A 27,611-nucleotide genomic window follows, 5' to 3' on the forward strand; every position below is an offset into this window, starting at 1 on the left:
AGAAGAATATCGCCGAGGCACTTTTTGGTACATTGTTCGGCATAGATGGGAAGTCAAAGGATAATACTAAGGCTAGAGTCGATCTGGAGGCGCTATGTGATAGGCCGTTACAAAACATGAAAAAACCAAAAGGAAAGCAGAACTGGACGAAGCCAAAGGCATGGTTCAATCTTGGAAGGCCAGCTATGAGGGAAATTCTCTTGTGGGTGCAACAGCAGTTGATGTTCCCCGATGGGTATGCAGCGAATCTAAAGAGGGGAGCGAATCTTGATAAACTGAAGATATTTGGTCTCAAGAGTCATGATTGGCACATATGGATTGAGCGGGTAATGCCGGTGATGTTGCGTGGCTTCATCCCTGAGGATGAATGGCTAGTACTGGCAGAACTCAGCTATTTCTTCCATGTTCTTTGTGCGAAAGAACTATCGCCTGGCATGCTAGAAGAAATGGAATAGTTGGAGCCGGAGTTGATCTGCAAGTTAGAGAAGATCTTTCCACCGGGCTTCTTTAATCCAATGCAGCATTTGATTTTTCATCTCCCAACCGAGGCAAGATTGGGGGGGCCCGTGCAAAATCGTTGGTGCTACCCAACTGAGAGGATGCAGAAGACGCTTCGAGAAAAATGTAAAAATAAACGTAGAATTGAAGCATCGATGGCTGAGGCATTCATCACAGAGGAGGCGGCAAACTTCGTAACATCGCACTATGAAGCCAAAAATCGTCATTTGCATAATCCGAAGCCTCGGTACAATGCTGACGAGCCTAAAAAGGGTGGATCCAACCTCAGCCTATTCAAAGGGAATCTCGCACCAACTAGTGTTTCACATCCAGTATCTTTGGATAACGAAGAATGGCGGACCATTTCGTTGTATATCTTCAACAACCTGATAGAAGTGCCGCCGTACATCGAGTAAGTTCTCGGTACATTGTTTCGCAACTTCTATTTCCTTTGAACTACTCTTATTCCTGGATATGTCATACAGTCGATACGTCGCCATATTCTTGTATGGAGCGGAGATCCAAAAGGATTCCGTCGAAGAGTATGAGCTTCTCGCAAAGCAAGGAGGTGGCTATCCCGGTTTCATCTCTTGGTTCAAACAAACGGTAATTTCTATTAGATAATTTCATTTCATTCGCTAATTTGTGCATAATGCAACAATCCTTTCATATTAAACTTGTAGGCTAATTCAGAGTCTATGGACGCCGAATTGAGACAAGTCGCTAATGGTTTTGACTATAAGGTCCGTTCATTTGACAAGTATGACATCAACGGGTATCGCTTTCGTACCTATGGCAAAGAGCTATCTATGGCCGACCGAAAGTCTACAAATTGTTGTGTATCTGCTATCGGCAAAGGAGGTACCGAGTATTATGGGAGAGTTGAAGCAATTTATGAACTTCTGTTCTATGGTGAAAACCCACCGAATGTCATAGTCTTCAAATGTTATTGGTTTCAGCCAAAGGAGACTAGAAGGACTCACACTACACCACGGTCAAGTTTTGGCGACACATCAATCTGTTGGCATATGGTACCTTTGCCGACACATAACTTGTAGCTAACACATATGCTGACAGAAGATAAAAGAGTCAGAGGACTTGCTGTGGGCAAAGGTATTGCCGACAGAAGTTCACTTGCCGACACTTTTTTAGTTGGTATACACCCTACCTACGCCGACGCATGGTGTGTCTCTATACACCGTACATACGCCGACACATGGTCTGTCTATGTACACCCTACCTATACCGACAGATGGTAAGTCAACATACACCCTACCTATGCCAACACTTGGTTTGTCTAGCAAGGTCTTTAGCTTTGCCGACACATGGTTTGTCGAGCTATGGGTGTACTTCTGCCAACACTTTCTCTGCATGGCTAGAGGTGTACCTTTGTCGACAGTTTCTCTGTTGGAATGTTTTCCCGACAGATAAATTGTTGATAAGATGTTGTACATCCAAAATAACAATTGGATACTACTCTGGCTTAAATATTATGCAATCCTCAAATGTTATACACAAACGGGATCAAGATGAACACATATTGCACAAGCATTGATAATATGTTCACAAACATACATATATATATTGATCAGAAGTTCAAAAACAAGACAGTCCTTACATAGCAAAGTTTGGCCATTTTGACCACCATCGAGAAAACACAAGCCACATAAAGGGACCACTATTTGCTGTTCTAAAAGAGTTCTAACATTAAATGAACCAAAACACTTATATCACACCCATGAGCACAAGATATATGCTCCAAAACACTTGAAGCACCAAATGGTCCAAAACAGACATAAGATTCATGACCACAAGTTGGCTGGTCCAAAATACTGCAAACAGCCAAATGCTGCAGAACACTCCGAAGTCATCACATCCATGTGTAGTAGGTGGCTGAGTACCTGAAAATATTCGACACGATCTTGATGATAAGAGACCAATTAAAATATACTCAGTTATATCTAACATAAGTGCAAATTTTTGTATTGACACCTAATTAAGACATCCATGTATCAAATGTTTTATTCCAAAGTGGATTCATAAAAGTTATTAATAATATGGAGGAAATTGTCATAGGTATCCTGAGGCTTTGGGCCAAATTCTCATATGTTCAAACTGAATGGTACTGGGTGAAAATAAATGGTCAAATTCTCATATGTTCACCCCAACGTTTTTGTGCACTTCAAAGTTCGAAAATAAATGTCAAAAACAATTGTGGTTGTATGTTATCTGGTGAACTAGAATTAAAATGTACAGCTTCAGACCCAAAAAACTGCAGTATGTGAAGTTCTGTATATGCCATGTGATCTTTAGATTGTGACCATGAAAGTGTTAACACCAAACTGATATATTTATGCTAGATACTAACCAATGTATATGAGCATCAGATTACATCATGTGATTTCATATTTTTAATTTTAAAACTGCAGTATGTGGAGTTCAGTTTTATATACAAGACATGAAAAGTTATATAGTGATGCTATAATTTCACAAAGAGGTTCTACAATTTCAGATACACTGAAGTGTTACGTGTGACACATTTTCCTCGCTTGCCATTTGGTTTACTCTAACGTGTGATCGCTAGTCCATGTACTGGCGCTCTTAGTTCAATATCATCTGATCAATACAATAGCTAAATGACAGAAAAATCAGTCTTGGGGAATTTTTATTTTCATCAAAAATGAACAGGGTTCCACAAGAGAACTATGGAAAAAGCTTCATCGGTTGTACATATTATGTGTAAATCAAATGATAACATACTCACATCGCCTATTTCTTATGCAAACTATTTCAGTTCATAGGCTGCTTCTTCCACTGCATGTTGCTCTGAAAAATGTGAAGACATGTATCAACCACCCTGTGAAAACGAAAACTACATTTAATAATATAGATAACTTGGCTGACCATAAATTAGATTAGAAAGTAGGACAAGGGACTGGAAGTTATGTCCTTGGTAAGTATAATGGATGAACTTTTTCAAATGCACAAATGATGTTCAGGTAATATTAGGCCATCACCAGAATAAACATGAACATATCATAAAAGCACCATGTATGGACGCTATTAAGATTTAAGTACTGCCTTACTCTTGAACTAGATCATTATTATCATGATTGAAGTTCTTATCTTCCAATTTCTTACAGTCAGAATGGGGTTGACAGGCTACAATTAGTTATAAATCTGCTCACACCGCAAACTAGCTATATTTTCCATTTTAAACAGACATGTCAGCATTAATACCTTGGCCTACTAGTGATGGATGCTACATCATCCCCCCCCTCCAATAAGCAGGACATCAGGAAAGAACCTTGTTGTTTTGGTACCTGCCACCACCACCACCAGCATACCCATTAGGTCCATAGTTCACAAACATTATTATATGGCACCTGTGGAATCATAGACCCAACAGAAGCAGCAAGAGGGTAACTAAGGAAACTAAGGCCTGGATATTTTGAAGTGAATGAAATGAGTAAGAGAAAATAATGATGCCATATCTGAAGGGTGAATCCATCTATAAATATCATGAATGCCAAGGGAATGTCTAGCTGCACATGTCAATATATCCTAGCATTCTCAGTTGTCGCATTCTAAATGGTGTTGTGACTTGTTTTTAGAAAAGCATGCTAAATGATATATTCTTCAAAGCAAGAAAGGTATTATGAGAAGGCACCCAATTTAAGCAAGCATCAAGCAGAGTGGTAAAATTAGAACTAAAAAGTGATGAAAATTCTAGGATTTACCTGCATAAGGAAACGGGGAGCTCAAATTAGGTGGGTATTGAACATCCACAGACAACTTGCTTAATATCAAATATATGGCTCGCATCGGACTGTTTAATGGTCCTATGATGGGAACAAAAATGGAGATTCTACTTAACACCAATACTTATTACCACAAATAGTCAGACAGTAGTATCTGACACATAAATATATCTATCTCCTATCTCATCTGGAGATACGTGCATTACATACTACTTTTCTGTCCCAAGAAAAAATGAAAAACATGAACTGAAGACATGCATCTGAAGACATTTTATATGTTTGGAAAGAAGCATCTGAACACATATATGAATATATGAATGAATGATTCATCACATTATCTTACTGCACAAATTGAAGGAATAGGCCATGCAGCAGGTGCATTTTTGTCCTAAATGTTTGACCACGGGTGCAAGCTAGTGTAAATTTTCTCCATAAACACAAGTGCTTGAACCAAACCGTACAAGAGAAGATCAACAATTTTATCCATAATTACTTAGCGAATGGCGGGTTTAAATGACAGGGAGGGAACACAGCAAACAAACTTGTATCAATGAATGACTTTCGTCTTCCAGATTTTGAGGCCATGTATTAAAACGTATTACCATCTCAAGGAAAAAATAACGGAAAAGAACATGTTATTTGCCTAGACAATGTTAACATTATAGGCAGCCGTTAAAAATTTATCCCCTACTGCATACTTGATAATCCAACAATATTTATAAAACATTGATTCTGCAGTGTTAAGCTTACAATTATCTCATTCTGCATTTGCAATTTGGTAACAGTTGCAAATTTCTCCAATGAGAATATTTCACTTCAGTCATTTGACTGTGCAACTGACTTTTTTATAGTGACTTGTATATCTACCAAACCTCCTACAAACTAGGTTGGAATCTAATTTTGTCCGGAAAAAATTGAAACCGACCTGACCATCTATAGCATCAACGAGAGCTTATAGCCTACATGCTAGCTACAAAAAGAAGTGGTACTCCAGAATTACTATTTATTATAGCAATATCATCAGTATAGCTGGTTACACATATATCTGATTAACATATGATGCTGATGCAGACCTAGAATTCAGACACTTGCAAGCCTAGAATTCAAGAACTAAAGTACCATGTCCCGCTAGCCGTCGATCGGGCAAAACAATTAGAAAATAAAACAAGGTATGATTGCTTTGCTTCTCAGTGGTATACAGATCCAAGTAGTAACCTTTGTAATACTACACGCTCTTCTTAAACAAAAAGGGGCTGATTAAGTGAGAAGGGATCAGGTTATGCTTCAGATCAACAACATGTCCAAACTACTCCACAGCAACTACCAACAATACAACTCCAAAGTTGCAGCAAACTTGCAGTTCGATCTACTAGAGACACAGGGTGCTAGTCACGGTTGGAAGAAGAAGAACAAAGAAAACAAATTGGGGATCCCACCATCGGTGCTTACCTAGCAACGCCCACTCCCACCACCCCGAGGTGATTCGGTAGTTATGGCGATGCTGGCGCTTGTGGATGGCAGTCTCCGATGGTGGTTGGCGGTGGCGCTAGAATCCCTAAGCGGCATTCACTTCATCTTGGGGGTGGGGGAGGGGGCTGGTCGGTGAAGGCGGCAGCGGACGGAGCTCTCGGCGGCTGTGACTGCAAGGAAGGAAGGAGGGGATGGGGTCGAGGGCTCGGGGACGTGGAATGGGGTTGGGGACGATGGACGGACGGATCTCGGGGTCGGTCTATCGGCGGCTGCGACCCCGGCGATGGTAGGGAACATGTGTCGGTGGGGTGGGGGAAGCGTGAGGACGAGGGCAGCGAGGACGAGGGTGACGCTGGAGCACAAGGGCAGCAATGGCACGGCGGCGGGGACATAGGTGGTGGAGCGATAGTAGGGAGGTGGGGATGGACGGCGGCGGCAGGGGAGTGGGGATGGAACGGGGATGTATTTGGGTTGGGTATTCGATTTCTAGGGTTGACTCAAATTGGGCCGCCGCGCAGCCCAATAATTTGCCCGACCGCGCGCCAAGTCCTGTTTTCAGAACACTCGCGCGCCTAAGTCAGCCTCAATTGTTCCGTGGCTTCACTGCTTGACAGGTGTACACATACGCCCACACTTAATATGAGAACATACACCCTATCTACGCCGACACTTAAATCTTCTAGGCCTAGACATCTGCTGACACATGATAAGTCGCTATGTGGTTACCGACAGATACGTGGTCGCTAAGTCATTGCTGACACATAATTGGTCAACCATTGTGCACACTTGCCGACACATGATTTGAGGGCCAAGCTTCGGAGCTATGCCGACTGATCTCTTGCAGAGATTAGTGGGCCTTTCCCCACAGAAGTGTGTCACTTAAACCCTACTGTGGTGTAGTGTCATGAACATATAGGGCTAGTTGAAATCAACCAAAGCACTCATTTAGATGTTCCTGATGTCTATATTATGGCTCAACAGGCGACCCAAGTATTCTATCTACCGTGGGCCTGCCAAACTAATCCAAATCTGAACGGTTGGGATGTCGTTTATGAAGTGCCGCCACGTGCTAGACTTTCTCCCCCAAAGGAAGAGGATTATGAACCTCACATTAACCCAGACACATATGAAGGAGAATTCTTCCAAGAGACACGTCTTTCCAAAAAGCGTTTCAAGAACCGCTATACTTCACCCCAAAACATTGAAGTAGACAGCGACAATGAATCTGACATCACCCCAGAGGAAGAACAAGAAGAGCCGGAACAAGAAGAGGTTACTGCTGCGGATGACTTGTCAATGCTTGACTGATTACGTCAAGGTGGCCTTGCACATGTTGATGCCAATGAACCCTATGAGCCCATCATTGATTATAGTGATGATGATGATTATGCATTTATTGATGATACTGATCGAGATTATTAGTAGTGTCAGGTATTCAATTTTTTTATGTTGTACTTGATGATGATACACTTAAGTGATATACATATTATTATTCATGTCGGTACTTTTTTTATGTTGTACTAATTCCGTTTATTCTTTGTCATGGCAGGTGTTGAAAGATGGTGGGCGCTGGTCAGGAGCGCGCCGAGGCCCCTTCTTCATCGGCACGTGGTGCGAGGTCTTCCATTCCACACGCACCTCTCCGCCGAGCATTGCTGGACAGTATGGCGACACCGCCGGGCCCTTCTTCATCGACCGCGGTGCCCAGCAGGGGACGAGGTAAGAAGAAGAGAGGAGGTGCAGCACGTGGTCGCGGGAGAGGAGGTAGGGTGACTCTTACGGAGCCTTCCTCACAACCGCCCCCAGCTGTTTCACCCAAGCACGTGACCGCTAGGGTGGACTCGTCTGAGGAGGAGGCTGCACGGACTCCGGTCCACGAGCCTCCGGTCCACGAGTCTTCGGCCCACGAGCCTCGGGTCGACGGGCCTTCGGCCCATGAGACTTGGGCCCACGAGACCCCGGAGGAGCACACGTCTGGATGGGGTACCTGGTCGGGTCAGCCTGAGGATGGCGGGGAGCCGAGTGGTCATGCTGATGATGGCGGGGAGCCGACTGATGAGGAGGGGGAGGAGGGGGGCAACGTCTACCAGCGTGGTGCTACACGGCTCCCGTCCGTGCCGGCGACCCGCGAGCAGAGGTGGTTGATTTTCCCTGATGGGGAGAGGTAAGTGCATTTAATCTTTTTGTACCTTCTGCATTCACGTTTCTTCAAATAACTGATGTGTTGGCCTTGTCATGCTGCAGGGGTTGGGACCACCATGAAAGTGTCCGCCGGCCCAACTCCGTCCTTGGAGTTCTGATTCGGCAAAACTTCCCGGGGTTTGTCACGTTGCCTGGTGAGGGTCGGCTTCCAGAGGTTGGATTGACTTGGGAGCACTACTTGGCTGCCCCGGCCCCGCCGGGTGAGATTATCGACGGTGTCTTGTGCAAGACGAGGGCAAACGTCGTGATCAGAAAGTTCTGGGTAATTGCTCCTTTACACAATTAAAAATCTTCAACTAGCTAGTTATTAATTGTACTAATCAATATCGTCTCATTTGATTGCAGACATTCTACAGGTGTGAGGAGGGATACGAGGAGGAGGCGGATCATGTTATCCACAAGGAGTGCAAGCGCCTACTTCAGAACTTACGGCATGAGGTTCGGGTGCAGGTTGTTCGAGACTACTACGCCGGGCGTGGTATCAAGAAGCCCAAGAAGGAGTGCCGCGATAAGTTCTTGAGTAAGGAGAAGTACATGAAGGTAATTCTTAAGGCCTTGTACTTACTTCCATCATTTAGTAATTCATAGCCTTAGCGCTCAAGTTTCTATTTGCTAACTTAGGCCCCTTCGAGATGGTGTGCGGATCGGATGGATTGTTGGGAGGTGTTGGTCAATGCGTGGTGCTCAGAAGAATGGCTGGCCACCCACAAAGAGGCCAAGGACAAACATGCCCAAATGGAAGGTGTGCCACACCACCATGGCAGGTCCAACTTATTTCAGTACGAGCGGAACTGGGTATGTGGTTTGCTTCATGATTCATGCAATTCATTCATCATGCTAGCTTTAGCCCTTTAATTACTAATTTACTTTGTTTCTCTCTTTCAGGCACGCTACAATAAGGCGGATAAGGTGCCAGAGGTGTACGACCTGTATGCCATGGCCCACACTGGCCCTTACAAGAAAGTCAAGGCATTCTCTGCGTCTGACCTCGATGATCCAAAGAACTTCACCAACATCTCCGCCCACGACAAGCTCGTGCAATATAGAGATCAGGGGAAGGCGAGGAAAGGGGAGGACTTTAACCCGAGCCAGGGTCCCATTGATACAGAGCTGCTGATGATATCTGGTGGCGGGAGGTCCCATGGCTCCATAGCCATGGGAGATGGACTTATCCGTTGTCCTAGCACTCTCCCGGAGATCAAGGCGCGCCAGTCGAGCTCCGCTCCTGAGATAAGGCCTCGTGAACGGCCAGTCCAACTCGCCTTCAAGGTTAGTTATACGTACTCAGCTATCTTTCTCCATTACATTGTGTGCGCTTCCATCAATGATTACAAATGGTCATGCGAGTGGTGTTGCAGGCTGCTATATAGAGTGAGAGAGATAGAACGGAGAAACTTCTGGCGGAGGCGGCGGAGAGGCAGCGGGAGTTGGAGGAGAGGACGACAAAGATGTTGGAGGAGGAGAGGGCACGGAATGACATGCAGGCAAGGGCCATGTACGAGCTCCTTGTGGTAAGTTTCTTCTGCAGATTACTTGCTAGTCTTAACATTTGAGTCTCATTACTAACTAGTATGACTCTGTTGTGAAAACCAAATGTGCAGTCTGTGTGCGAGAAGTCCGGTCAGACCGCTCCGCCGATGCCAGTGATTGCTCCTGGGAGCACAGTGAGTTTAATTTGAATGGACATTACTTGCTAGTCTTAACATTTGAGTGTCATAATGCTAACGAGACATTGGAAATGATCTTTGGTGCAGCTTAACTCCAGAAACGCATCGCACGATCCTTCTCCAGCTACCGGCAAGAGCCAGCCCGCTCCTTCTCCAGCTACCGGCGCGAGCCAGCCCGGTCCTACACCTCCGTGATCACGGTAAATTTTCTCTAGTGTTTTGCTTAACAAATGCATAAAGACCTAGACTTAGCTTTATTTCCTCCAATATGCTTACCATAATGACCTAGAGTTAGCTTCTTTTCCTCCAAAATGACTTAATAAGCTTACTGACCTCATAAACCATCCATTCTACCTAAGTTAGCTCTAAAACGATATGTACTTAGCTTACTTATTTCAAAAATTGCATAATTAACTTAGTTAGCTCATAAACGATCCATTTTACCTAAGTTAGCTCTAAAATGACTCATTTTACCTTAGTTAGCTTATAAGTGATCCAATTTATCCAAGTTAGCTCTAAAATGACCCATTTTACGTAGATTAGCTCCTAAATGATCCATTTTACCTACGTTAGCTTTAAAATGATCCATTTCACCTAGGTTAGCTCCAAAATGACCCATTTCACCTAGGTTAGCTCCAAAATGACCCATCTTACCAAGGTTAGCTTATAAATGATCCAGTTTATCCAAGTTAGCTCTAAAATGGCCCAATTTACCTACAGTAGCTCCTAAACGATCCATTTCACCTAAGTTAGCTAAAAACGATCCATTTCACCTAAATTAGCTCTTAAATGATCCATTTCACCTAAGTTTGCTCAAAAAAGATCCATTTCACCTTAGTTAGCTCAAAAATACCTTAGTTAGCTCATAAATGATCCATTTCACCTAAGTTAGCTCATAAATGATCCATTTCACCTAAGTTAGCTAAAAACGATCCATTTCACCTTAGTTAGCTCAAAAACGATCCATTTCACCTTAGTTAGCTCATAAATGATCCATTTCAACTAAGTTAGCTCATAAATGATCCATTTCACCTAAGTTAGCTCAAAAACAATCCATTTCACCTTAGTTAGCTCAAAAAGATCCATTTCACCTTAGTTAGCTCATAAACGACCCATTTCAAGTAAGTTAGCTCATAAATGATCCATTTCACCTAAGTTAGCTCATAAATGATCCATTTCACCTTAGTTAGCTCAAAAACTATTCATTTCACCTTAGTTAGCTCAAAAACGATGCCCTTCACCTTAGTTAGCTCATAAATGACCCATTTCAACTAAGTTAGCTCATAAATGATCCATTTCAACTAAGTTAGCTCATAAACAACCCATTTCAACTTAGTTAGCTCATATATGATCCATTTCAACTAAGTTAGCTCATAAATGACATATACTTCTTGTTCTAGTCTTCTTCTTGTTCTAGTCACCTATTTCTAACTTTCTTATTTACCATTTTGCAGATTTCATTCACTTCATGGAACCTAGCTTGCTATGATGGAGTGCTTGCTTTTCCTTTCATGAAACTTTGCATTGTATCTAGCTTGCTATGATGGAACTTCCTATCTTGATGAAACTTTGCATTGTAATATGTATATGGATGGAACTTGCTTAGGTATGAACAATGTGTATGGATGAAACTTATGTGATATGTGATATGTGATATGAAACTTATGTGCTGGATATCTGATATGGAAATATATCTATATATGTCATATATATTTGCTCTGAAAATTGTTGGATTCAAAAAAACAGAAAAAAAGAGCCAATATGCAGGCTCTTTGCCGTCTGCCACCGACGACAAAGAGCTCTTTGCCATCAGCAGCAGACGGCAAAGAGGCCACGTGGCAGGCAGCTGTGCTTCCTGGGAGGCTGACCAATTTGGTCAGTTTGCCTACAGTGGCTGACGGCAAAGGCTTTGCCGTCCGCGGCGGACGGCAAAGAGCAAAAACTTTGCCTACAGCGGCGGACGGCAAAGGCCTGCCGTGTAGTGACGTCGGCTGACATCACACGGCGGACGGCAGAGGCCTTCCGAAGTTTGCCGTCAGCAGCGGACGGCAAAGGCCTGCCGTTAGCCACCTAATGGAGTAACAACACACTTATTGCCGTCTGCACTCTTTGCCGTCCGCTGCTGATGGCAAAGGCTCCTTTGCCGTCAGCCGCCCGAAGCAGACGGCAAAGTACCTCTTTGCCGAACCTTACTTTGCCGTCACCTTTTGCCGTCCGCGGCGGACGGCAAAGACCTTTGCCGTCAGCCATCCATGCCTTTGCCGTCCGCCATGGCTGACGGCAAAGTAGCTGATTCCTGTAGTAATCATTTCAGCAAAGCGTTCAAAATCCTCATCATCCTTTTTCTTGGATGGTTTAGGAGGAAAAGGCATGGGTTTCTGAACCCATGGTTCTCTTTCTTTACTGTGCTTCCTAGCAACAAAGTCTCTCTTATCATAACGTTGATTCTTTGATTGTGGGTTATCAAGATCAACAACAGGTTCAATCTCTACATCATTATCGTTGCTAGGTTGAGCATCAACATGAACATCATCATTAACATTATCACTAGGTTCATGTTCATTACCAGATTGTGCTTCAGCATCAGAAATAGAAATATCATTGGGATTCTTAGGTGTCTCAACAGCAGGTTCACTAGAAGTATGCAAACTCCTATCATTTTTCTTTTTCTTCTTCTTAGAAGAACTAGGTGCATCAATATTAGTTCTCTGAGAATCTTGCTCAATTCTTTTAGGGTGGCCCTCAGGATACAAAGGTTCCTGAGTCATTTTACCCCTCTAGTCATAACTCTAACAGCATTATCATTTTTATTATTATTTAATTCATTGAGAAAATCATTCTGAGCCTTAAGTACTTGTTCTACTTGAGTGGTAACCATAGAAGCATGTTTACTAATAAGTTTAACTTCACCTTTAACTCTAGACATATAATCACTCAAGTGTTCTAGCAATTCAGCATTGCGGTTCAATTGTCTACCAACATAAGCATTGAAGCTTTCTTGTTTAACAATAAAGTTATCAAACTCATCGAAGCATTGGCTAGCAGACTTATAACGAGGAATATCACCTTCACCAAATCTATAGAGAGAATTTATCTTTACTACCTGTGTCGGGTTATCAAGAACATGTATTTCTTCAATAGGTGGTAATTTCTTAACATGTTCAGCTTTAATACCTTTTTCCTTCATAGATTTCTTTTCCTCTTGCATATCTTCAGGACTGAGAAATAGAATGCCCCTTTTCTTCGGAGTTGGCTTAGGAGTTGGTTCAGGAAGTGTCCAATCATTTTCATTACTCAACATATTATTCAATAGCAATTCAGCTTGATCAACTGTTCTTTCCCTGAAAACACAACCAGCACAACTATCCAGGTGGTCTCTGGAAGCATCGGTTAGTCCATTATAAAAGATATCGAGTATTTCATTTTTCTTGAGAGGATGATCAGGTAAAGCATTAAGTAATTAGAGAAGCCTCCCCCAAGCTTGTGGGAGACTCTCTTCTTCAATTTGCACAAAATTATATATTTCCCTTAAGGCAGCTTGTTTCTTATGAGCGGGGAAATATTTAGCAGAGAAGTAATAAATCATATCCTGGGGACTACGCACACAACCAGGATCAAGAGAATTAAACCATGTTTTAGCATCACCCTTTAATGAGAACGTAAAAAACTTAAGGATAAAGTAATAACGAGTTTTCTCATCATTAGTGAACAGGGTGGCTATATCATTTAATTTAGTAAGATGTGCCACAATAGTTTCAGATTCATAGCCATAAAAAGGATCAGATTCAACCAAAGTAATTAACTCGGAATCGACAGAGAAATCATAATCTTTATCAGTAATAAAGATAGGTGAAGTAGAAAAAGCATGGGTCATACTTTATTCTAGCATTCAAAGACTTTTCTTTATGCTTAGCTAATAATTTCTTAAGATCAGATCTATCATTGCAAGCTAAGAAGTCTCTAGCAGTTTCTTCATCCATAACATAACCCTCAGGCACAACAGGCAATTCATATCTAGGGGGAGAATCTTCATCATCACTTTCATCAATATTATCAGTTTCAATAATTTCATTCTCTCTAATCCTAGCAAGTTGTTCATCAAGAAATTCACCAAGTGGGACAGTATTATCAAGCATAGAAGTAGTTTCATCATAAGTATCATGCAAAGCAGAGGTGGCATCATCAATAACATGCGACATATAAGAATGAATAACAGGAGTAGGTCTCGCAAGTTTACTCAAAACAGAAGGTGAATCAAGTCCAGAGCAAGATGGCAGTTCCTTACCTTCCCTCGTAGTTGAGGGAAAAATCTTGGTTCTTTGATCTTTCAAGTTCTTCATAGTGACCAGAAGATATAAATCCCAAGTGACTCAAATAATAGAGCTATGCTCCCCGGCAACGGCGCCAGAAAACAGTCTTGATAACCCACAAGTATAGGGGATCGCAACAGTTTTCAAGGGTAGAGTATTCAACCCAAATTTATTGATTCGACACAAGGGGAGCCTAAGAATATTCTCAAGTATTAGCGGCTGAGTTGTCAATTCAACCACACCTGGAAACTTAATATCTGCAGCAAAGTATTTAGTAGCAAAGTAATATGATAGTAGTGGTAACGGTAGCAAAACTAATATTTTTGGTTTTATAGTGATTGTAATAGTAGCAACGGAAAAGTAAATAAGCGAAGAACAATATATGAAAAGCTCATAGGCAATGGATCAGTGATGGATAATTATGTCAGATGTGATTACTCATGCAGTAGTTATAACCTAAGGTGACACAGAACTAGCTCCAATTCATCAATGTAATGTAGGAATGTATTCCGAATATAGTCATACGAGCTTATGGAAAAGAACTTGCATGACATCTTTTGTCCTACCCTCCCGTGGAAGCGGGGTCCTATTGGAAACTAAGGGATATTAAGGACTCCTTTTAATAGAGTACCGGACCAAAGCATTGACACATAGTGCATACATGAACTCCTCAAACTACGGTCATCACCGGTAATTATCCCAATAATTGTCACTTCGGGGTTAACGGATCATAACACATAATAGGTGACTATAGACTTGCAAGATAGGATCAAGAACTCACATATATTCATGAAAACATAATAGGTTCAGATCTGAATCATGGCACTCGGGCCCTAGTGACAAGCATTAAGCATAGCAAAGTCATAGCAACATCAATCTCAGAACATAGTGGATACTAGGGATCAAACCCTAACAAAACTAACTCGATTACATGATAAATCTCATCCAACCCATCACAGTCTAGCAAGCCTACGATGGAATTACTCACGCACGGCGGTGAGCATCATGAAATTGGTGATGGATGAAGGTTGATGATGACGATGGCGACGGATTCCCCTCTCCGAAGCCCCGAACAGACTCCATATCAGCCCTCCCGAGAGAGTTTAGGGCTTGGCGGCAGCTCTGTATCGTAAATCACGATGAATCCTTCTCTCCTATTTTTCTCCCCAAACACGAATATATGGAGTTGAAGTTGAGGTCGGTGGAGCACCAGGGGGCCCACGAGGCAGGGGGCGCGCCCAGGGGGTAGGCACGCCCCCCACCCTCATGGACAGGGTGTGGCCCCCTGGCCTTGATTCTTTTGTCGGTATTTTTTATATATTCCAAAAATAATCTCCGTTGATTTTCAGGTCATTCTGAGAACTTTTATTTCTGCACAAAAATAACACCATGGCAATTCTGCTGAAAACGGCGTCGGTCCCGGTTAGTTCCATTCAAATCATGCAAGTTAGAGTCCAAAACAAGGGCAAAAGTGTTTGGAAAAGTAGATACGACGGAGACATATCATGGCCCCACCCGATGGACCCCCGAACACCTTTCGGTGGTCCCGGTACAATACCAATAACCCCCAAAACCATTCCGGCGACTGAAACTGGACTTCCCATATATAATTCTTCACCTCTGGACCATTTTGGAACTCCTCGTGACGTCCGGGACTCCGAACAACCTTCGGTATCCACATACTATTTCCCATAACAACTCTAGCGTCACTGAACCTTAAGCGTGTAGACCCTACGGGTCCGGGAACCATGCAGACATGACCGAGACATCTCACCGGCCAATAACCAACAACGGGATTTGGATACCCATGTTGGCTCCCACATGTTCCACGATGATCTCATCGGATGAACCACGATGTCGGGGATTCGATCAATCCCGTATACAATTCCCTTTGTCCATCGGTATGTTACTTGCCAGAGATTCGATCGTCGGTATCCCCATACCTCGTTCAATCTCCTTACCAGCAAGTATCTTTACTCGTTCTGTAACGCATGATCCCAGACCAACTCCTTAGTCACACTGAGCTCGTTATGATGATGCATTACCGAGTGGGCCTAGAGATACCTCTCCGTCATAGGGAGTGACAAATTCCAGTCTTGATTCGTGCCAACCCAACAGACACTTTCGGAGATATATACATGTAGTGCACCTTTATAGCCACCTAGTTACGTTGCGATGTTTGGTACACCCAAAGCATTCCTATGGTATCCGGGAGTTCCACAATCTCATGGTATAAGGAAATGATACTTGACATTAGAAAAGCCATTAGCAAACGAACTACACAATCTTGTGCTATGCTTAGGATTGGGTATTGTCCATCACATCATTCTCCTAATGATGTGATCCCCTTATCAACGACATCCAATGTCCATGGTCGGGAAACCATGACCATCTATTGATTAACGAGCTAGTTAACTAAAGGCTTACTAGGGACATATTACGATCTATGTATTCACACATGTATTACGGTTTCCGGTTAATACAATTATAGCATGAACAATAGACAATTATCATTAACAAGGGAATATAATAATAACCACTTTATTATTGCCTCTAGGGCATATTTCCAACAAAAAGGTGGCATAACAAAAGAATCCAAAAGCGGGAATTTAAAGTTGGAGAATATGTTCTTTTGTACAACTCTCGCTTTAGATTCTTTGTAGGAAAACTTCTCTCCAAATGGAAAGGACCATATATTATCAAAGAGGTTTATCGTTGTGGAGCTATCAAAATAAATAATGCCGAAGGTACTAACCGGAAGTTTGTCACTGGGCAAAGAATAACACATTATATCTCAAGTACGCCCATTAATGTTGAAAGCAATATTATGCAAACTATAATTCCATTGGAACACATAAAAGAAACCTTCCGGAACACTCCAGAATCGTGAAAAAAGAGGAGGTACGTGATATGGTAATTAGACGGACTCCGAAAAATCAGCAAAAATATTTTTTGTCACTTTTGGAATATTACAAAAAATAGGAAAATAAGAAACAACCAGGAAGTCAACCCTGGTGGGCACAAGCCGGGTGCACCCAGGTGGGTTGTGCCAACCTCGGTTACCTTCCGGTCTCCGTTTTTGTCCCGTTTGCTTGTTTCCCAAGATAAAAAAAATCTTTATATACCCCTCAAACATATTGACCACCGTATCACGGAGAAATCTTCTGTTCTCTTTTTTTGCTATTTTCTGTCAGAGTTTTCTTGCCAGGCATCATGTCTTCTCCCTCCTCCAATAACGTAGAATAAGATACTTGGTTGATGAAGATAGAACTAAAGATAGAAGAACCAAAGGAAACCTTCAAGGGGGACAAGAGCAAGGAAGTCGTTGGAGACTAAGCGCCAGTAGTAGAGCAAGCTCTGCCTGCTGAGGAAGAAGATATCCTTGAACCTTATTATGATCATCATACCCCCACTGAGATTGAAGCTTTTCGGGTCATCAAAATGGTCCGTGTGCAAAATAAATATCTTACTCGTGAAAATATTCTATTGCAAGGGCACATCATTGCCCTCCGGAGCGTCATCCGTAGATTGGAGTATCTTTTGAGCCCGAAGGACAAACTCACTACTACCTCGTCACCACTGCCTCCTTCTTCTTCACCACCAAAGGAGACTTGAGTTCATGGTATGGGCACTCCCCTTGGCTTGTGCCAAGCTTGGTGGAGGTGCCTCGGCATCTTATCACCACCATTATCTTTGCCTTTATTTATCTTAGTTCGATCTTTAATTAGTTATCTTTTGATTTAGTTAAATAAAAATTTAGTTCGATCTTTCTTTGAGTTTGCTCAGCGATCTATCTATCTTTGTAATCGTGTGTGAGATATATAATAAAGTTAGTTTGAGTTTTGCTTTCTTTTACTTGCTTGTTTCGATAAAAAGAAAGGAAAATAAATAAAAAATATCATAAGATAATCTTATGGTAAGTAATGACATCACATAAGGAAAAGTATTAAGTGGTAAAATTTATTGGAGATTTACAAGCATAGCATTGGTCAATGATGCAATTCATGAAAGAATTAATAAGGGAAGAGAAGATTCACATGCAAATACACTATCTTGGACATCTTTTGTGATTGTGAGCCCCCATCAAAATATTATATGCCAAAATTGTTGACGTTGGACAAGGAATACAACGTAACGCACTACTAGGGAAAAGCCTAGCAGTAGCGCCGGTTTTTGGCCTATCAGTAGCGCGGGTAGGCGCGCTACTGATAAGGCGCTACATCTAATGCTTAGCAGTAGTGCCTATAGGCACTCACTACTGCTATATCTACTTAGTAGTAGCGCTTGCCTAGTCAAGCGCTACTGCTAATTACTAGTAGCGCTTTCGAAAACAATCGCTACTACTATCATTGCCTATTCAATTTCTCTTGAATTTTAGGTCGTATTCACATACCTGTATACAATTTTTCATACAGTAGCAATTTAGAGATTGTTTTTATATCATAATGAGTTATTAAATCACTAGGTGAAAGAACATTGGATTAGTTTCAAGTGCATGGATCCAAAGTAACCAATGGTCACTTTGGATCCATCCATTTGGAACTAATCGGCGGTTCTTTCACCCAATGACATAATAACTTATCATCATCATCATAATATCATTAACAACTTATCATAATAATACATCATTGTCACATAACTCCTCATAATCATCATTTTCGTCCAATGTCATAACAACTCCTCATCATCATCATCATCATCATAGTAATCATAATCACTACTCCTGCTCAGCATCACCATCAAGTCTAAGACATTGTAGTCATATATAAGCTAACCTACTCCTCTCTCCTAGCTAAAATACCATAAAACAGATAAATCGGTCCTTCACCATAATGGAGAATGGACATAAACCTATCTCCAACTTGTGGCTTGGGCACATTCATTGTAACATCCCAAATTTTCAATTTGGAATGTTATACACTAGATCATCATGCATAGCATATTTTCTTGCATTTTTGGTTGATCCTAGAAATTTCACGCAACTCAAGGACCCACGGAGAGAGTTGGAGATTTCGTTATTTTCATATTTGAGTTCTCTCAAATGTTGGAAAAGAGGATCAATTGATTTATATATTTCATCTTCAATTATTTTCCTATAAAAAAAATTAGAGAGGGAATAATATGACTTTCCCAAAATTTAGGAAAATGAAGATCTAATGGATAAATCAATTTTTGTTTTCCGGTGTTTATTTGCATTTTATTTGGATAGGGAAAAATGCGTGTTTTCAAAAATTGCATTCTAGGTCCGGAGTAAAGTTCTTTTTGTTCGGCTCATTTTTAGGAGTCGGGGAAAATTTACTTTAGATTTTTTTCGGAGTTCGTTTAGTTTTCTTTTTCTGTGTTTTTTCTGCGCGTGTAACCGATTTAAAAAAAAGAGCAGCGCCCCGCCTGGGCCAAGGCCCAGCCGGCCAAGCCGGCCTCCTCCCTGCGCGCGCCGAGTCCTAGTAGGACTCCAGGCCGCCGCCGCCTTGCCTCTTGCCCCCTCCCCAAGAAAACCCCCCCTCCTAGTATAAATACCTAGCCACCCCCCTCTCCTCCTCACACCAGCCCGCCGTCCCAAGCAGCAGCAGCAGCCGCCGCCGCCGCCTAGCCGCCACCGCCTAGCGTCGTCGCCGCCCTAGCACCGCCGCCGCCGCCCTTGTCCCGCCGCCGCCGGAGCCCTTCGCCGGAGCCTCGTCGAGGTAGCCGCGCCTCTCTCTTTTTCCTCACCTCAGTTCGGTTTTTCTTAAAAGAACCGTTCTGTTTCTTTTCCTTTTCTTTCGGTTTTTGTTTCGGTTTTCTTTTCCGAAAACCCTAGATCGGTTTTCTGTTTCTTTTTGGTTTCTTTTCCGAAAACCCTAGATCGGTTTTCGTTCTTCTTTTGGACCGTTCGTCTCAACGAACGTGATCACCGATTTTTCCCGGTTAACGACGCCCGTTCGTTTAGCCGTTCTTCGTTTTCTTTCTCGTTGGATTTATTCCGCGATTCTCCGATCGTGATCTCAGATCCGATCTTCGTTCTAGTCTTTCTTCTCGCTCGTTTATCGGAATCAGGTGATTCAAACGCCTGGAGTTTCGTCCCGAAACCGCCTTTCCGTCTAATCAACTTGAACAAGTTTTTGCCCCGGTAAAATTTGACCTAGTTTCAACTTGCTAGAACCGAGTTGTTTTCTTCCGCCATTTGTTTTCCATTTCTTTGTTCGATTCGTTCTTTCTTTGCAACCGGAGTTCTTAAGTTGAACTTTCTGGTTCGTTCTCTTGTTCGAGTTTTACCTGTGCATTAGATGAGTACTTATTGTATGCTTGTTGTTTGTCTGTGATAGATCACCCGGATTGCGCCGCTTGTTACTTCGAAACCCTAGGTCTCGCGGATCATCAGCAAGGCAAGTAACACTTTGATCATAACTTTTCTACAACCCATGTTTTATTGCATTAGATCAATCCTCTCACATTGCATGATTAGGATCTAATTAAATTGTGGGATGGGAAGTAGATGAGGTAGTACCTATTACCTGTATTATTATGAAACCCTTGGGAGTTACTTCTACGCTTGCTATTTATGCCATGCTATGCTAGTAGACGTGGATTGGGTGAGTGATATCCATGACAGATGTGAGTTGATAATTTTAATGGTTTATCTAAGGTGGCAACTTAAACACACATCTGGGTGGATTGAGGCACCTGATGTCTATCAGGACTTGCCTGTTTTTATTTCGGACCGCCACCCAGGCTCAAAGGGATCATAAGATCTTTCATGCTAGAAACTTCCGTGTGCAGCCACAAGCCATTATGGGCTCTGGCATAGTTTACTAAGTTGTGCGAACTCTTACAGTGGTAGACTAGCAGATGTAGGGGATGTAGGTGTACCGGTCTACCCGATCGTAAGGTGCTAGCGCTTCTGAAAGACTATGTCTCGGTCATCCGTCTTCTCAAACACCATGTAGTGCGAGAAACCAAACGGAGGCGATCGAGTCTTGTGGGGAAAAGTGCGCAAACCTCTGCAGAGTGTATAAACTAATCATGATTAGCCGTGTCCCCGGTTATGGACATCTTGAGTATCTAGTACTTGGAAATCATGTGAATCTCATCATGTTACTTTAAATGAATATTGTTGGGTTTAATGATGTTACTTAATTGGGATTGAGAATGCTGTCAACCATTCTCAATGTTTTAACAACTACCATGATAGTTAAATAAATTTATTCCTTTGCAGTAGGGAAAAACTGGCTTTACGCAAAACTGTAACCATAGAGCTTTCCACCAGCCATATATGCATGTAGTAGTAGCTGTTTCATTCCATTACTCTCTATGTGTTACATTGCCAGCATATTCCATGTGCTGACCCGTTTTCGGGCTGCAACTTCTGTTGCAGACTTTTCAGACGACGAGTAAGGTGCTTTTAGGTCGTGGTTCTATACTCAGTGATGCCGTTGGAGTTGATGGACCCATTTATCTTCCGAGTCTTCCGCTGTTATCGTTATTAGATGGCCTTAAGCCATATTTATTGTAATAAGTTCTCTTTGAGACAACGATGTAATAAGTGTGTGATTGCCACTCTGCTATAAATCCTTCGATGTACTGTGTGGTGTCAGCATTACTGATCCAGGGATGACACCTGAGCACAGAGACTTGATCCATTCGGGTCGGGTCGCTACAGAGATGGTATCAGAGCACACGCTGACTGTAGGACACGACCACTAAGTTAAAGCCATAGATCACCATTCTCTTCTCATTTTCTAACTCCTCATCTTTTCTACTCTTTAGGATGATGCACGCGAAGATTAAGTACGCTCAACCGGATGAAGGCACACCATTTGGATTTCACCTGAAGGAAGTCACCAAGTACCTGAACATTGGATTACCAAGCTTCACGGGAACCTTCAACGCCACTCTGCCTGAAGAGGAGCGCTGGAAGATTCAAGCTCACGTTCCAGGAAGGACATTCGCGCCAATCACGAAGCCTATAGATAGTGTTTTCAATGCACCAACCTGGAGTCTGGGAAGGAGCATGGCAGCTCATATCACCATAGGACGCATTGGAGAAGTCTACCAAGAAGACCTCAAGGACACTATCTACCAGATTTGTGGACGCCGAGATGAACAATGGGAGTTAGTCAGCACCAAGAAGGATAGATCCATTGCATCTTTCATCCAGGAGTTAAACCAGCACATTCGACGCCACGAGAACCAGATGTGCAATGATATGATAGAATTGAAGAATGCGAAGGCAAGGATCATCGAGCTAGAAGGAGAACTGAAGTCTACACGCAAGGACTACATGAACGAGATCGTAGCTCTAGCAAGGCACAATGGCGATCTTAAGCAGGAGATTGAAGAACTCAAGGAGAAGTTAGCATCCAGGAAGGAAGACAAGTACGTCGCATGTCCGGACAACTACATCATCATCGATGACACCGATTCGGATCCAAGTGAACCCGACTTTGAAGACGAAGCTGGAGCAGATATCATGGAGTCTTCCACCGGTTCAAATTTCTAGATGACCACCAGATAGTAGTAGTATTCCCCCATGTAAACATTATAGTCGAGCACTTTTGCGATAGTTAGACCGTTTGTAAGCCCTTGTTTGATTGAATGAAGTGATTTTGTGTGCAATTGCTCATGTGCATTGGGGTAGTGTTTTCCCTTTAGACCTCACTCTATTCTCAATTCTCGTCTTTTCTAAACCCTCAGATGCCTCCGAGACGTGACAATGGATTTCCATTGGAGCTCACTCAGTTGATCCAGCAGCAGAATCAATTGATGCAGATGTTAGTCCAGAACCAGCAGAACAACAACAACAACAACAACAACAACAACCCACCACCACCACCACCACCTGTTGACCACTTAGCCCGTTTCCGTAGGCTAAATCCGCCGGTGTTTTCCAGTAGCACTGAGCCAATAGTAGCAGACGATTGGCTCCGCAAGATAGGAAGGGAGTTGACCACTGCAGGATGCATGGATGGTGAGAAAGTGAAGTTTGCCGCTCACCAGCTTGACGGACCCACGGCAGCATGGTGGGAGAATTTCACAGCCACTTACCCAGTTGACACTGTCACATGGGATCAGTTTCAGCAAGCTTTCCGCACTGCCCATGTTTCAGCAGGAGCTATGGCCATAAAGAAGCATGAGTTTCACAACTTACGCCAAGGAGGAAGGACAGTTGGCCAGTACGTTGACGACTTCAGCAAGTTAGCACGTTATGCCCCAGATGACGTTGCTACGGATGCAGCTAAGCAGGAGAAGTTTCTGGAAGGATTGAATGATGAACTAAGCATGCAGTTGATGGTAGCAAGTTTCAACAACTACCAGGAGTTGGTAGATCGTGCCATCATGATTGAAGGGAAGCAACAGCAGATTGAGAACCGCAAGAGGAAATATGGACAGGGGAAGTATAACTCTGGAGCCCAGCAGAAGCCCCGTTTTGCCCCTAAACCGGGATTTCAGTGTCAGCATACCCATGGAGGAGGTAGTTCGCACAACCATAATGGCCACAAGAATGGTAATGGGAATGGAGGAAGCAACGGCCAGAACCGGACCACCCCATCCACCCCAGCCAAAAAGGACTTGAGCCACGTCACTTGCTATAAGTGTTCGAAGCCAGGGCCTTATGCGAATGAATGTCCTGAAGGCCAGAATGGAAATGGCAATGGAAGCTCTGGGAAGAAGCCGAACCCTTTCAATAGGGGACAGGTGAACCACGTTAATGTGGAGGAGGTTGAAGATCAGCCCGATGTAGTAATAGGTAAGTTTTTGGTTAAGTCATTTACTGCACTCGTTCTTTTTGATACTGGTGCATCGCATTCATACATATCAAGGGGATTTGTGGAAAAGTATAGCCTGCCCACTAGGATTCTGAAAACACCTATGCTAGTAAGCTCACCAGGAGCAGAGTACATGGCCAGACAAGGATGTTTTCAAGTGCCATTAAGTATAGGAAGGCATGTTTTCCCAACGGATTTAATTATTCTGGAATCCCAAGGCCTGGATGTGATTTTTGGTATGGATTGGCTGTCGATGTATGGAGGAAACATCGATTGCGCCAGTAAGACAATTTTGCTTACCACACCAGAAGGAAGAAGGATCAAGTATGTATCCCGGCATGTGCCAAACAGGACACAAGTAAATTCCTTATCAGGAGTTGTGCAGGAGGAAGTACCAGTGGTAAAGGATTTTCCTGATGTATTTCCTGAGGAATTGCCAGGCATGCCACCGGATAGAGACATTGAGTTTTTGATTGAGTTATTGCCAGGTACAGGCCCAATATCGAAGCGACCGTACCGGATGCCAGCAAAGGATTTGGTGGAAATTAAGAATCAGATTAAGGAGTTATTGGATAAAGGTTACATTCGCCCAAGTTCTTCGCCTTGGGGATCACCCATACTTATAGAGGAAAAGAAGGATGGATCATTAAGGATGGTTGTAGATTATCGGGGATTGAATGAAGTAACCATCAAGAACAAGTACCCACTGCTAATGATCAACGATCTGTTTGATCGGTTGCAAGGAGCTAAAGTGTTTTCCAAGATCGATTTGCGATCAGGGTACCATCAATTGAAGATTCGGGAGCAGGACATACCTAAGACAGCATTCACCACGAGATATGGACTGTATGAGTATACCGTTATGTCATTTGGATTGACTAACGCACCTGCCTATTTTATGAACCTGATGAACAAAGTGTTTATGGAGTTTTTGGATAAGTTCGTCGTAGTGCTCATTGATGACATCCTGGTTTATTCAAAGAATGAAGAGGAGCATAAGGAACATTTGCGTTTGGTTTTGGAGAAACTAAGGAAACATCAGTTATACGCCAAATACAGCAAATGTGAGTTTTGGTTGAAGGAAGTTGGATTCCTCGGACATGTTATATCCGGAGAAGGTATAGCAGTTGACCCCACTAAGGTTGAGACCGTAACTGAATGGGAATCACCAACGACAGTTGGAGGGATCCGGAGTTTTCTTGGACTCGCAGGATACTACCGGAGGTTCATTGAGAACTTTTCAAAGATTGCAAAGCCTATGACTGAATTGTTGAAGAAGGATACTAAGTTCAAATGGACTGAGGAGTGTGAGGCTAGTTTCCAGGAGTTGAAGAAACGCTTGGTTACCTCACCAGTATTGATTTTGCCAGATCAGACCAAGGATTATGAGGTGTATTGCGACGCTTCACGTCGAGGACTTGGAGCAGTGCTTATGCAGGAAGGGAGAGTTGTTTCATATGCTTCACGGCAACTGAAGCCTCATGAGTTGAATTATGCCACGCATGATTTGGAGTTAGCAGCCGTAGTGCATGCATTGAAAACATGGAGACATTTTCTCATTGGAAATCATTGTGAGGTGTACACGGATCACAAGAGTTTGAAGTACATTTTCACGCAGAAGGAGTTGAACCTCAGGCAAAGGAGATGGTTGGAGCTCATCAAGGATTATGACATGAGATTGCATTACCATCCCGGAAAAGCTAATGTAGTAGCTGACGCATTGAGCCGTAAGAGCCATGTCAACACCCTAGTGACGGGAGAAGTACCAAAGGAGTTAGCAGAAAACCTTCATGAGCTATGTTTGGAAATAGTTCCGAGAGGCTATGTAGCAGCATTGGAGATTCAGTCAACATTGATGGATAAAATCAGAGAAGCTCAGAAATCTGACAAGGAGATTGCTGCTATAAAAGAGAAATTGAGCGAAGTAAAAGCAAAGGGATTTCGTGAGGATGAGCACGATACCTTATGGTTTGAGGACCTTGTCTATGTTCCCAATGACCCGGAGATCAGGAAGTTGATTTTGCACGAGGCACATGATTCACCGTATTCGATTCACCCAGGGAATACCAAGATGTATCTGGATTTGAAGGAAACATTCTGGTGGACTGGAATAAAGAAGGATATTGCAGCATATGTAGCAGTTTGTGACGTATGTCAGAGAGTAAAGGCAGAGCATCAGAAGCCAGCAGGATTGTTACAACCATTGCCGATACCCGAATGGAAGTGGGATAAGATAGGCATGGATTTTATCACAGGACTACCCAGGACAAAATCAGGCTATGACTCGATATGGGTAGTAGTTGATCGTTTGACAAAGGTAGCACATTTCATTCCAGTTAAGACCACTTACACCAGTGCTAAGTTGGCGAAGATATACATGACTAGGATCATTTGTTTGCATGGAGTTCCGAGGAGTATCGTATCTGATAGAGGAACCCAATTTACCTCAAAGTTTTGGAATCAGTTGCATGAAACTTTAGGAACCAGACTAGAGTTCAGCACAGCTTTTCATCCGCAGACAGATGGACAGACCGAGAGAGTCAATCAGATTTTGGAAGATATGCTGAGAGCTTGTGCACTAGATTATGGATCTAGCTGGGACGATAATTTGCCGTATGCGGAGTTTTCTTATAACAACAGTTACCAAACCAGTTTGAAGATGGCACCTTTCGAAGCTTTATATGGAAGGAGGTGCAGGACACCGTTGTCATGGGACGAAGTTGGAGACCGTCAATTCTTTGGACCAGATTTGATTAAGGAGTCTGAACGGAAAGTTAAGTTGATTCGCGATAGGCTCAAGGTAGCCCAGTCCAGGTAGAAGAGCTACGCAGATTCTAAACGCAAGGAGACAGTTTACGAAACCGGAGACAGAGTTTATCTTCGAGTATCCCCACTTCGAGGAGTTAAGCGCTTTGGAGTTAAGGGAAAGTTAGCACCACGTTTCGTTGGACCGTACAAGATCTTGCAACGTATGGGAGAAGTCGCTTATAAGTTGGAATTACCAGAGGAGCTGTCAGGAGTTCATGATGTATTCCATGTTTCTCAGCTGAAGAAATGTCATGCCGAGATGGCAGAGGTACCGCTAAAAGATACCGTGCCACTCGAAGCGATACAGTTGAAGAACGACCTAACGTATGAGGAGAAGCCAGTCAAGATTCTCGATTATGCCAGTAGAGTTACCCGCAGCAAGGTTATCAAGTTTTGCAAAGTTCAGTGGAACCACCACTCAGAGGATGAAGCCACCTGGGAAAGAGAAGAAGATTTGCTCAAGGACCACCCTCACCTATTTTCTAGCCAACCCGAATCTCGAGGGCGAGATTCATCTTAAGGGGGGTAGGTTTGTAACATCCCAAATTTTCAATTTGGAATGTTATACACTAGATCATCATGCATAGCATATTTTCTTGCATTTTTGGTTGATCCTAGAAATTTCACGCAACTCAAGGACCCACGGAGAGAGTTGGAGATTTCATTATTTTCATATTTGAGTTCTCTCAAATGTTGGAAAAGAGGATCAATTGATTTATATATTTCATCTTCAATTATTTTCCTATAACAAAAATGAGAGAGGGAATAATATGACTTTCCCAAAATTTAGGAAAATGAAGATCTAATGGATAAATCAATTTTTGTTTTCCGGTGTTTATTTGCATTTTATTTGGATATGGAAAAATGCGTGTTTTCAAAAATTGCATTCTAGGTCCGGAGTAAAGTTCTTTTTGTTCGGCTCATTTTTAGGAGTCGGGGAAAATTTACTTTAGATTTTTTTTCGGAGTTCGTTTAGTTTTCTTTTTCTGTGTTTTTTTTGCGCACGTAACCGATTTAAAAAAAAGAGTAGCGCCCCGCCTGGGCCAAGGCCCAGCCGGCCTCCTCCCTGCGCGCGCCGAGTCCTAGTAGGACTCCAGGCCGCCGCCGCCTTGCCTCTTGCCCCCTCCCCAAGAAAACCCCCCCTCCTAGTAT

General features: G+C 42.9%; 1 long non-coding RNA gene across 3 annotated transcripts; it reads right to left on the bottom strand.

Moving 5' to 3' along the window:
* Window positions 1-2,056: 2,056 nt before the first annotated feature.
* LOC125543575 lies at window positions 2,057-6,108 on the bottom strand. 3 transcript variants are annotated; one of them, XR_007298575.1, is made up of 5 exons: window positions 5,709-6,108; window positions 4,239-4,340; window positions 3,739-3,821; window positions 3,263-3,355; window positions 2,057-2,399 (listed from the first exon to the last, which is right to left on the bottom strand). It is a non-coding gene; the product is annotated as an uncharacterized LOC125543575 (long non-coding RNA). The 3 variants fall into 3 exon arrangements; XR_007298574.1 differs by lacking the exon at window positions 5,709-6,108 and having other exon boundaries at window positions 4,239-4,851; XR_007298576.1 differs by lacking the exons at window positions 3,739-3,821; window positions 5,709-6,108 and having other exon boundaries at window positions 4,239-4,848.
* Between the last annotated feature and the right edge of the window lie 21,503 nt (window positions 6,109-27,611).

The sequence above is a fragment of the Triticum urartu genome, chromosome 3 (assembly GCF_003073215.2).
Source record: "Triticum urartu cultivar G1812 chromosome 3, Tu2.1, whole genome shotgun sequence".
Lineage (NCBI taxonomy): Eukaryota > Viridiplantae > Streptophyta > Magnoliopsida > Poales > Poaceae > Triticum > Triticum urartu.